Source organism: Tenrec ecaudatus, chromosome 18 (assembly GCF_050624435.1).
Source record: "Tenrec ecaudatus isolate mTenEca1 chromosome 18, mTenEca1.hap1, whole genome shotgun sequence".
NCBI classification, from domain to species: Eukaryota; Metazoa; Chordata; class Mammalia; order Afrosoricida; family Tenrecidae; genus Tenrec; species Tenrec ecaudatus.
In genome coordinates this window covers 62,187,502-62,200,269 of record NC_134547.1, presented here as the reverse complement: position 1 = coordinate 62,200,269, position 12,768 = coordinate 62,187,502, and positions in this window count along the sequence as shown.

Here is a 12,768-nt window from a genome sequence, read left to right as displayed (position 1 = left end):
AATGTAGCAGCGAGGAATTACTAAGCCCAAATGAAGGCTGAACATGATGGTGGGGCAGAGGGAAGTAAAAAGAAAATAGAGGAAAGAACCAAGAGGCAAGGGACATTTATAGAGGTCTAAATACAGGCATGTACATATGTAAATATATATGTAGTGAGTGGGGGATAGAACTATTTACTCATATCTATGTGTTAAGAATTAAGGTTGGAGATGGACATTGGGCCTCAACTCAAGTACTCCTTCAACACAAGAACACTTTGTTATAAGAATCCCACATTTGCGATGCTCACCTTCCCGACAGGCTCACTAATTCCGTAATTTTAACTAAAAGGAGTATTTTAAGCTGATAGAAATGAAGCGATCAAGGAGACAGCCCCAGATGGTGCCTTAATCACACACCCCACGCCCTCCAACTACAGCAAAGACACAGGAAACTAAGTGAAACTGATACGGATGACATTCTTGGAGCCCGAACAGCACAGAGAGGATGAAGAATTTTATTGAACACTGCATGAAAGGAGAAACTGAGTGAAAACCGTGAACGAGGAGATGTCCACATCGTATCTCCCCTGCTAGCTTGCCTGGCACAGCATGGCGTACTGAGACCAACTGAGTAACATTTCTGGGTGAGGAGCATAGGAAGACAGCATTGTGGAATTCCCAGTAGGAGACAAGAGGTTTTGTGTAGACAATCCTGGAGTGAAGCAAGGCTCGTAAAGCATGAACGGAAACAATGGGTAAGTGCTCAGCTGTGATGTGGTTGATTGGCAGAATGAGCTCTCCAGCCACTCCACGGGACTTGTGAAGAGAACGCAACCTAGAAACCCCAATCCTACTCTCTCCTACAGCATCATGGAGTTGGAATTGTCTCGGCAGCAACAGGTTTGGGGTTTTTTGGTTGCTGTTGTTACGTGAAAGGCACCAAAAGGTGCGTGAGCTCTTTCAGCCCACTTGAAAGCCATTTTGGTGTTCAGCCACTGCAATTTACTGTATCCCAAAATGCGTGACTTACAATTCAAGAGTCACCGAGACACTTTGGAGAAAGCATTCCGGCATTATATAACAGTATCTGCTGCTTTTCACACTAGGTGTAAATAAGACATTTTCCAAGGGACAATACTCAAATGCTAATATATGTCAAAAGAGTTACCATGGGTCAGAAAATAATAAAGAGATCAGAAAGACCATCATGAATTCCGAGCATTTTTAGAGTGAGATTGTAATCTTCTTCAATGCTTATTTGTTCCATTATTATCATTTGTTTTAACTGATTGTGCAAAGGCTTTTTAAAGAACTGAAGCAGGTACACTTTTGTATGTTTAAGGGATGCGTGTATCGGAGGAGAGATGAAGTGTGTAAATAGTTCAGAGGCGTTGAATCGTATGTGTAGATGTGATTAGGACACACAAGCTGTGAGATCAAATGTTCATCTTAAAATTTCAGTGCTTTGGTGGTTAAAACAGTAAGAGAAAAACAACATTGTTTTGCACTTAGAAACCTGTTTCTAATCAACTGAGCTATTCCTATGGGGTCAAATAAAAATGATTAGCTTATTAAAAGCATAGCTTTGCTATTTAATAAGCAAAAATGATTGAAAATTCTGCTCCAGATCCTGATAATTTTAGTGTTTCTAGTTAAGCCTGCAAAATTGCATTCATTATTAGTGTCTAGATTCATTAACAATTCAATTTATAGATATTAATGCTTATAATGCATGCTTCGCTTGCCAAAACTTGAAGAGAAATTGTTTCAATTAGCTTTCATGGATCATGAATCCTACCGGCTGGGTATTTTTAGACAAAAGATACAAACACATCCCCAAGCAATGCTAATGCACAGCTGGGACTCGTGTGTAAGGTCACTTGAGCTAACAGTTTAAAAGGAAAACCAGTAAATGAGTTTTACCCAGATGAGCAAGACAGGCAAAGCCTTCAGCTCCCAACCCAATATTTAAAAGACATTTAAGCAACTTGAGGAAAATGACAACAGAATTATTTGCTTTTTTAAGATGAAACGATTAGAACATGCAATCCGGCAAGATTATATGTCAAAATATAGGGCGATGTAGGGGTCTGTGCTTACATCTTCCGTTATAGACCCTAAATGATCCCTTTGTAAGAGGGTTTCATAGACGTTCCCTGGTGGTTGTTAGGTGTGTTGCGTCCGTTCCAACTCACAGCAGTGGTTTGTGTGACACAGCAGAACTCTGCCTGGTCCTGGGCTAATTGTTGCTATGTTTGCGTTATTGTATCTTTCCACCTCCCTGAGGGTCTTACTCTTTTCCACTGTCCCTCTCTCCCAATCCTGGCATGTTCTCTGGAAAATACCATAGCCTGGTAGTGGGGAGGAGATGAGTCACTCAGGGTTCAGTGTAGCAACAATGAAACTCAAAACCTTCTTCTAGTTCATGAACGCTCCCCCCCCCCCTTTATCATGATCCCAATTCTGCCTTGCGGACCTGGTTAGACCAGAGGATGTACAGCGGTGCAGTAGGGATCTGGAAACACAGGGAATCTAGGATGGATGAACCCCTCAGGACCAGCGGAGAGAGTGGCGACACCAGGAGGGAAGGGGGTGTAGAAAGAGAGAACCGATCTCGGGGATCTATGTGTAACCTCCTCTCTGGGAGATGGGCCATGGGAAGGTGGGTGAGGGGAGATGCCGGGCAGTGTAAGACAAGATAAAATAATTATTTATAAACTATTAAGGGTTCATGAGGAAGGGGGAGCGGGGAGGGAGGGGGAGGGAGAAAAGGAAAATGAGCTGATTCCAGGAACCCAAGTGGAAGGCAAATTTTGAGAATGACGAGGGCAATGAATGTATAAGGGTGCTTTACTCAATTGATGTATGTATGGGTTGCGATAAGAGTTGTATGAGCCCCAATAAAATGATTTATTAAATTTTTTAAAGTGCTCAATAAATGGTAATTGTTATTTAAAAAAAAAGAAAAGGGAAATACCGTAGCCTGATTTTGGAGCACTTTAGACAATACAGTGACATCTTAGATTTTTAAACCTCTGAAGAAATCCTTTGCAGTAGACTGCTGCTTCCATGGCAGTTGCTTATGGATCCAAGTAAAATGAAATCCTTGACAATATCAATAGTCTCTCCATTTATCACGATGTTGCTTCCTGGTCTAGTTGTGAAGATTTCCCCACCCTTACCCCCCGGTATGTTGAAGTAAAGCTATTTACTCAGTGAAAACAAGAAAGACAGAAAGAAAACAGAGTAAGTGATGGTACTTTGAGGGGATTGCTACAGATGTGTTGAAACAAAATATGTATGAATCAGTGGATGAAAAACTGATGAACTGCTTATAAGCCTTTTTATAATTCACAAAGTGAAAAAATGCAGCGAAAGGATTAGGATTTCTGCATACCAAAATATAACATGAAAATAAAGGTGGACATAACTGTGAAGCAAAACAAGAAAGTATACTTTTCCTTGCCAGATGAACCAACATGGCTTTTGGAGTTTCAACAGTTGGAAGCCACCAGATTGTGTGTATTGGAAATGGGAGGGGTGGGAGGGACGGGAATGATGTCCCTGATGGGTACCCGGGATGATGTGAATGTGATATATTGAAGTCACCACCTTATTAAATTTATGCTGATACCAAAAAAATCCATCGATAAGTTTTATAAAATCTTTGAGATCATAGGATTCTGGCAAACTAGTGAAACATTTTAGAAAAGGAAATATAAAAATATGTAAAATGTTTCTTCTACAGCTAAATGGACCATTTAATTGAAGCTTAGATACTAGTTTGGAGAGACAACAAATACATGCCGATAAAAAATATTAATTATTGAGGGAGAGGAGGATATGGCCACCAGATAATAATATTCATTGTTATTTTATAGCCTTAATAGTGGTATGCATCTCCCACTGACATTTGGGAGTATACTATCACAGTGTGGTGAATTATTTAATATCGCCTTTCTAGGCATAGTTCTGTATTGTGTGGTGAGCTGTAAGCCCTAACCTCTATTCCTGTGGCCGTGGTGCTTTTTTGGAGGGAGGTCCATTCTGTTAATGAGGCAGGATGTATTTTGAGTTACTGCCTTACTGCAGGGTGGGATTAAGGCACCACCTTTGACTTTTTTGAAAGCATGGTCCATATCCAAGATATAGGAATATTCTGTTGAGCGTCTCTCTCTTCTCTGGAGCTTGTGAGTTCTGAGAGATGTTGTAGCAAATAGCAGAACCCCCAAATGGGACAAGAGTACTAAGAGAAAGAGGAATAGTTGATGTTGGAGATGACCGAGTGCTAATGTAGTTTGGAAAAGCTGTGCGACATCTCTAAATTCTGCCTCAATGTTATCAGTCTTGTGTTGAACCTTCTAAACCAAATTGTGCATGCAATCATAGATTACCATTGCTACGAGCGGCACTTAACAGAACTTCAACTATCAAGTTTAAAATTCAGATTTCTGAAAAAGTATCAGTGTGAATAATAGGAAGTATTATTACCTCTAGACCCAAGACAAAGCCACTGTCATTAAGTTGGCTCTGATTTATAGAGATCCTATATATGAAACTAAGTATTCAAAAGAGCAAACAACCTTATCTTTCTCTCAAAGACAATAAAAACATGTGCGAAAACCAAAATGGGGGCAGGGGGGGGGCAGATAGGAAGAAATGAACAATTCAGTTTCATTATAGTGATTTGAAAAAAACAATAAACAATCTAAGAGACATTGACAGAAAAAGGACAATAAGAACAATAGTAGGTGGGACTAAGACTAAACACAAAATTAATGATAGAACTTGCTTACTTATTCAGTCAGTATAATTACAGAAATATATATATAAAGTGCATTTCTTGCACTGCCAAGTTCATGAAGAGTAAATTACTTTTAGAAAAACTACAATGTATTTTAGCCAAAAAGGTACTTAGTAAATTAATCTCTCCAAATACACACATACATGCACGTACACACATACCCACCCAAAGAGAAACGACAAGGCCCATGGTCACCAATGAAATCATCAGCACCACCACATTATTATTCCGGTCCATAATTCATTCTTTAGTATCAGAGTCCACGGGGGCCTGGTTTGCTTTGCCACACTGACAAAGGGAGCAGCAGGGATCCTCGTTACAAGACGCTCACGTCCCCATTCTCTCATAAGCTTTCTTCGGTTTCTAAGTGGTCTGATTATTCTTTTGTCTCTCCATAGCTAACCTATTACTTAAGATACTTCTCTTTTCCCTACTCCATCTATATCTCTATAATGGATGCAAAAGTCAGGGACCCCTTAGGAAATGCAGCATTTTCAGCAAGGGGTGTGGCGAGATATTCCGGGGATTCCCATTACTGTTCGCAGCGGTTATGCACGATGTTCTCTCACTGAAAATCTAACCAAGGATCCTTCGGAAGCTGAGAACTACATTTTTATGCATCCTTTCCTATCTATGAGCGAAAGATGGGGCTCTCTACATTTGTCAAGAGTTACAGTCTCAGAAACCCACCGGGGCTGTTCTACCCTGTCCTATTGGGTCACTGTGAGTCAGCATGGACTTGATGGCTGTGAGCTAGGTACTACCTGCAGTACCAATACAGTTTAGGTTAAAAAACAACCAAGGATGTTTATAGGATTATAAAATACGTTCTTGCTGTTAAGTGCTCTGCGTCAGTTCAGACCCATAGGGACCTTCTGTACAACAGAGCAAGCCCTGCTTGGTCTGGTGTCATCCTCACAACTGTTCCTGTGCTTGAACTCATTGTTGTAGCCACTGTGTCAATCCATCTCCTTGTGAGCCTTCCTCTTTTTCCCTGACCCTCCGCTTTACCAACCATGATGTTCTCCTCCAGGGACTGGTTTCTCCTGACAACATGTCCAAAGTATCTAAGACCAAGTCTTGTTGCTACGCAGAAGTCTGGAATTAACTAGAAGTTGAATACTGAGGAAGCACCTTGGCGGTAAGGGAGGGGAACATTCAATATTACTTTGCTCATAAGATAAACATTTAATCTGTTTTCTCACAATGACTTATTAGAGAAACAAAATATAAATTAGTTTGATGTAGTAATATACCTAACAAATCATATAAATATTACAACTCATGAAGGCAAGTGAACCACCTTACTCACTCACTCATGTCTCCCTCTGGCTCCCTTATATTAATGCCTGCCACATAGTAGGCTAGCAAGTATTTATTGAATTAATAAGTCAGTTCTTCACATGCAGTTTAAGTTTCTTAAAATGGATTGTGTCTGAGGATTAAAGGAAATCAAGCAATAATATAAATGAGAAGAAGAGAAGAAGGAAAAAGAAATTGGTTAAGCAGTGTACAGAAATTCTCTATATTCTCTTTGTAATTCTATACTAACGTACTTTGGAAATGTTATCAGGAAAGACCAGTCCCTGGAGCAGGACATCCTGCTTGGTAAAGTGAAAAAGAAGAAGGCCTCCCATGAGATGGATCAACACAATGGCTCCAACAACAGGCTCAGTGTTTTGTTCTGTTGTACATAGATGGGGTCACTGTGAGTTGAAATGGACTTGATGGTACCGAACAACAGTAAATATCTTTGTAACTTTCCTGTACATGTCATTTTTTCAAAATTTTGTTTGATAAAACCAACCAATAGGATTTAATGATATTATGGGGATTGGCTAATTATTATGCAAATTAAATGACTGTGGTCTGCAGCGGGCACTCTTCGGTTTTCCCGTTCTGCTAGACTTACAAGGACTAATCAAACAGAGGTTGAGAGGGACCTGTTTCGAGCATAAAATCTGAGCACTTCAGTTTACAGAAGACTATGAATGACAGTGAGAGTCTAAAATTCATTTGCAAAGTTCCCACATAGGTGAAGCCTCTATTAAATTAGCTCTGTTCATTAACGATGGGTACATTTGGAAACTAGATTACCTCTACCCACTCCAGGGTGGAGCAGACTCTTTTAGGGACTTGCTTGTGTATATCCCTGGAGATCACTGTACTGGGGACAGTATAGTCATAAGTCATGCTCTATTAGTCTCTACATAACTGGTTGGAAAGCCCTGGACCAATCTTGTAAGCAATTCTATCTATCATAATGTACATGTCACAATCATGGTCCTGTACCTGCTTCTGTAGTCTCATCTGTACCTGTAATGTATTGATCTGCCACCGAGCATACCTGTGTGACAGTTCCTTTTGTTCAATGACTTATTTAACTAGTATCCTGACTGAATATTTCAATGCCACTTTGACCTTGTAATAATGACCTTCCTCTTTCAGGTTATGTCTCTGTGTCTTTATGTTTTCTTTGTCCTTTTTAGGATTAGTAAATGCGCTCCTGAAATTATATTTGAGATTGAGGTCTCTTCTATACCCTGAAACAGACTTCACTACCATTCAGAAGAGCCTGGACTGGAGCATGTCCTTTAGATTTAGGCTTGCTGAGCTGAGAACATCTAGAAAGAAGAGAGATGTAACTCTGGAGATGCTTGAGATAGCGAGAAACAGCAGAACCCACCAGCAGATAAATGGTGAAAACAGAAAGAGGGGTCGGAAACAGGAGATTACCATAAGGTGGCTGCCATCTAATACTGAGGAAGCACTTTGACACCAACCCACCCTCCTGTGCTACTCTACTTCTCTGGGTTCGATAATAAATTGCAATGGTATGTTAGTCTAGGTAGACTAGAGAAATAGATCCAGAGACATTCATATGCATATAAGAAAGAGCTTTATATACAAGAGCAATTGAATATTGAGAAAACATCCCAGCCCAGTCCACATCAAGTCCATAAGTCTGATATTAGCCCATATGTCCGATACCAGTCTGTAAGTTCCTCTTCAAACTCATGCAACACATCCAATGATGCTGAGTGCAGGAAGATCACAGGCCAATGGGTGGGAAAGTCTTGTGGATCCAGTGACAGTAGAAGCATCTTAGCACTGACGTGGGTCTCCACGTGGCTCCTCCAGCTCGAAAGCTCTGGCTCCATCAGGGTGTCTCCATGTGGCTTGTTGTCAGTAATGTCTCACAGGGAGTAAGCATGTGTTCTACTTCCAATGAGCTTTGTGCCTCCAAATGAGGTCATCAAGCTATGACCCAATTGACAGGCTAAACACCACCTCTTCACTCTTAAGTCTCAAAGTGACAACAGATTATGTAACTACCATAAATGGGCACACAGAACTCACAGACAGTACTCACAATTATAGAGCTTAGTAGTGAAACGGTAACTGTCACACCCCAAAGGAAGCTGTCACAACCCATGGTGCAAGAGAGTGCCACAAAGTCCCGGCAGGAGACATGGACAAGAAAAGGCATGTCACCTGTGTGCCTAGCCAAGAGAAGAGCAGCCTGTCAGTGGTCACGGCCAAGAAGAAGCTGAGAGATACCTTGGTAGAAAGTTTTCCTGATAAAGAACTGTATTCTGTCTCTTGAGCTGTATCCTGTTGCTTCCAGTTGATCTTAGTCCTGACGTGCAGCACGTTAGTTCTCCTATAAGCCATGCAATGATGAGATGGTCTTTGAGTTCTGTGTGGCCACTGCAGTGAATTATTGGACACAGAAAAGAAGTAGACAGCCTCACTGCCGTCACATTGGTTATGACTTACAGGGTTTCTGAGCTTTAAATCTTTATGGGAACAGATAGTCTAGTCATTCTCCAATGGAATGGCTGATTGGTGTAAATTGCTAACCTTGTGGTTAGCAGTAATTAGCTGTCCAATGTCTATGGGTTCAGAGTACCATTAGCACTCCTTATCTTGAGGAATGAGGACCTAGGAATCTAGTACTTAAAAAGAATCATTCTACTAGTACTTCAGCTTCACGCAGAAGCAAGTGTTTGGTGGAACTTGAAGATAGTGTGATGAAGTCACTTCCTTATCAAGACATACCCAACTATGGAGGTCTTGTGACACTCCAAAAGTAGTAATAGTTTTATTATTACCACAGTGTAGAAATAAATGATGTTATTTTGGTCTGTTACTCAATCTGGTTATATATCCACACAAATTAAAGTTATTCCTGGCAAAGCCAAAGCCAAAACTGTAACAATGCTGGGGTTAGAAGAGAGGGATTTCTGTGGAAGGGAAAAAGAGTGCTTAATTTTAATATATATGCTAGACTTTAATGACTCAAAGCACTGTGGGCCAACCGCAAGCACCGAGCCCTCCAGTTTCACAACTAATTACATTACTCACTTTTTAGACAATCCACATGACATGAGTGAGGTACATTGTTTTGGTACAAAGCAATGGCAGCGTTCAAAATAGAATGAGAAGAAGAAGGAGAAGGAAGAGGAGGAGGAGAGGGAGGAGGTGGAGGAAGAGGAGGAGAAGAAGAAATTCAACAAGTACTCGGCAGTTGTGAATGTCTAGGTGCATCATTAAATGTATGGGGTTGATTTAGATGATGAAGCACAACCCAGCAATTTACAGCATAACTTCAACCTTATATTATGAACATTAAACATTTTCAGCAACGGGAATAATATGATTGTCCCATAGAAGGAAATGAAATGTCTATGGTTCTGTAATATTATAAGATGAGCAGAGCCTATAATACTAATCAGAAGAAACACCTTGAAAGCATTTTGTGGTACAGTTGAATTACTTAGTATGGTTTTTTTAGCCATGGTCATTGTAACTCCCACCAGATGGCTAGATGAGAGCATGTAACTAAGATATATGGGATTCTAGCAAAGGGTTGGTCAGTTTTGTCATTCTACTGTGTATAAAGTGAGCCATTTCATAAACAGGAATGGGGATTGTGTTAGGCTGGGTTGACTAGAGAAACAAATCCAGTGACACTCATGTATGCATATGAAAGAGTTTAATATCAAGAAGTTATTATAGCCTAGTCCCACTCAAGTCTGTAAGCCCAATACTGGTCCATAAACCCCTCTTCAGACTCACAGAGCCACATGCAATGATGCATAATCCAGGAAGATCACAGGCTGGTGGGTGCAGAGTCATGTGGATCCCAGGTCGATGGAAACATGGCAGGGCTCCAGCAGCTCTCAGGGTCAGTGGCAGAGAGGGGGAGGGTCTCAGGGTCCTCCTTATGAGAAGACCACAGCCCTACGGACGCAGCATCAGGCTATGAACTGATTGATAGGTTTGACTCCACTCCTTTCCAGAAGTGTTGAGTTGACATAAAATCATCTAACTACCACAGGTATCTCATGACCATTAAGAAGGTAAAGGGTAAGGTGAAGTTGGGGGGAGTAAAGGGGGAACCAATCACAATTATCTATCTATAACCCCATTCCAGGGGGACAGACAACAGAAAAGTGGGTGAAGGGAGACATCTGTCAGTATAAGACATGAACATTTTCTTTTATAAATTATCAAGGGCTCGTGAGGTAGGGAGGGAGGGTGGGATAGGGAAGGGGGAAAAAATGAGAAGCTGATACCAAGGGCTCAAGTAGAAAGAAAATGTTTTGAAAATGATGATGGCGACAAATACACAAATGTGCTTGACACAATGGATGGATGTGTGGATTGTGATAAGAGTTGTATGAGCCCCCAATAAAATGATTTTAAACAAAAACATTAAAAAAAAAGGAAGGTAGAATTATTTTTGGACCCAGTGGTCCCTGTGTAAAGAGGTGGTCGTGGCAGAGCTGACAGCAGAGGCAGTATCATCAAGAGCCTGAGTCAGAGCTCCTGGTCCAGAGAGGCGTAAAGCTGATTGCCTTTAGGCAGGAGGCTAGCTCACACAGTGGAGTGCCCTGTAGGTATCTGCCATATTTCCCAGCACTACATGAGTTTTGTCGCATATGTCCAAAGCAAGGCAGAGACCAAAGACCAGAGAGAGGCGTTCCTGCGGGCACAGCTGGAAAATGTCATTGCAATTGCAACTTGCTAATTTCACTAATGATCAATTACAGAGCTCACAGACAACACTCACAATTGTGGATTTTATTAGTGAAAGCGGAGTAGCATAGGTGGGATGGTTGGTGTCTGGATCGGGTAGAAAAGGACGGACGGTGGAGGCATGGCTGACCTCGGCTCACAGGAATCATCGTGGGGCAGATGTAGCGTTGGGTCCTCCTTGCTGCCTTGTGTACTGCAAGGATGTCGTCCGTGGTCTCCATGCTGCTCTTGCACATTCATTCATTATAAGATACCTGTGACTGTGACACTGATGATGTGCTGAATAAGACAGGCTTGATCCCTAGTGTCATAAAGCTATTACCACAAGAGTGACACAAACAAACGAAAAACAGCAACCAAACTCACAGTTCTTGAGTTGATTCTGACTCCTAGCAACCTTATAGGGTATGGTGAGTAGAACTGGCCTTGTGAGTTTCCAAGACGGTAACTCTTTATGGGAGTAGAAAGCCTCATTTTTCTCCCAACAGGCAGCTGGTGGTTTTGAACTGCTGAGCTTGTGGTTAGTAGCCCAATGCATAACCACTAAGCCACCAAACAAAAAAATTGTTTCATTCGTTAAATTTATTCAGACTTACAAAAATTATTTGATATATAATAACAGGTGTGAAAGTACATATGAAATAATTTTTACAAGTCTGAATAACCCTAACTAATCATTTTTATCATTCTGAATCAATTTTATTCACTCATTTATTACACAAATGTTGCCTGTGCTTTTTACTGTGTCCTAGGATCATGCTATATTCTAGAGATACTGAGATGAAAGGCTGCAATCAAGACGTTTAAGGAGGAAAGGGAAAATAGGAAATGACCGTTTAAAGTGATATGTGCTCTAGTAGGTGTTTAACTAGAATATCCAAAAGCATGAGGATGGCTTGGTGGGGAACAGAATAGGTAGCTGAGGGAGAAGTAAGAATAAGCAAAGGAAAGAAGCCACATGGAAGAAGCACACCACCCTATGAGATCATGAGGTATGCCGGGATGGGTAACAGGCATCAGAAGACCCCAAAGCAACCAACCAACAAACCATATCATTGAAAATGAGGGGGTTGGAGCAGAGACCCAAAGCCCATCTGTAACAATGGGACATTCCCTCACAGAGGGATTACAGTGCAGTATAGCACCGATGTAACACACAATACTCCTCTGGTTCCTTGAGGCTTCCTCACCCCCCACAACCATGACCCTAGTACTGCCTTCTACTGTGGGTTAGACGGGATCATGTGGAGAGGTACAGATAAGACATAAAAGCTCATGACACATGGAATCCAGGAACAGGAATGGGAATAGCAATACCAGAAGGGCAGGGGGAAAGTGGGGAGAGGAGGGAAGGAGGCGGAAGAAGGGGGAACCGATCACCATGATTGACACATAACCACACCCCACTCCACCACATCCCCAGGAGGAGGAGCAACAGAAACTGTGGGGGAAGGGAGACAGTGGTCGGTATAAGAAATGAAAATGATAATAATTTATAATTATCAAGGGGTCATGAGGGTGGGAAGGGGAAGGGAGGGACATGAGCTGACACTAAGGGCTCAATAGAAAGTAAATGTCTAGAAAAGAATGATGGCAAAATATATACAAATGTGCTTGATACAATTGATGTATGGATTTTACAAAACCTGCTAACAGCCCTCATAAAATGTTTAATAAAAGATAAGCCAAGGAGATAAAGTATAACACATTTTGGTGACTGCAAGTTGTTAGGTAAAGCTACAGAAACAAATGAATCATAAAAAAATCACATACATTAAGGGAGGAGATTCGAAAGGATAAAAGGTATTTACTGGAATTGGCAGAAGTCAGTGGTATGGCCCAAAGGAAAATGCATGCATAAGTATTCTCTGCTGAAAATTCATTTTGCTTAGAAAGAGTTAAAAATTTAGAAACAGAAAAATTTCAGGGGAGAAAAG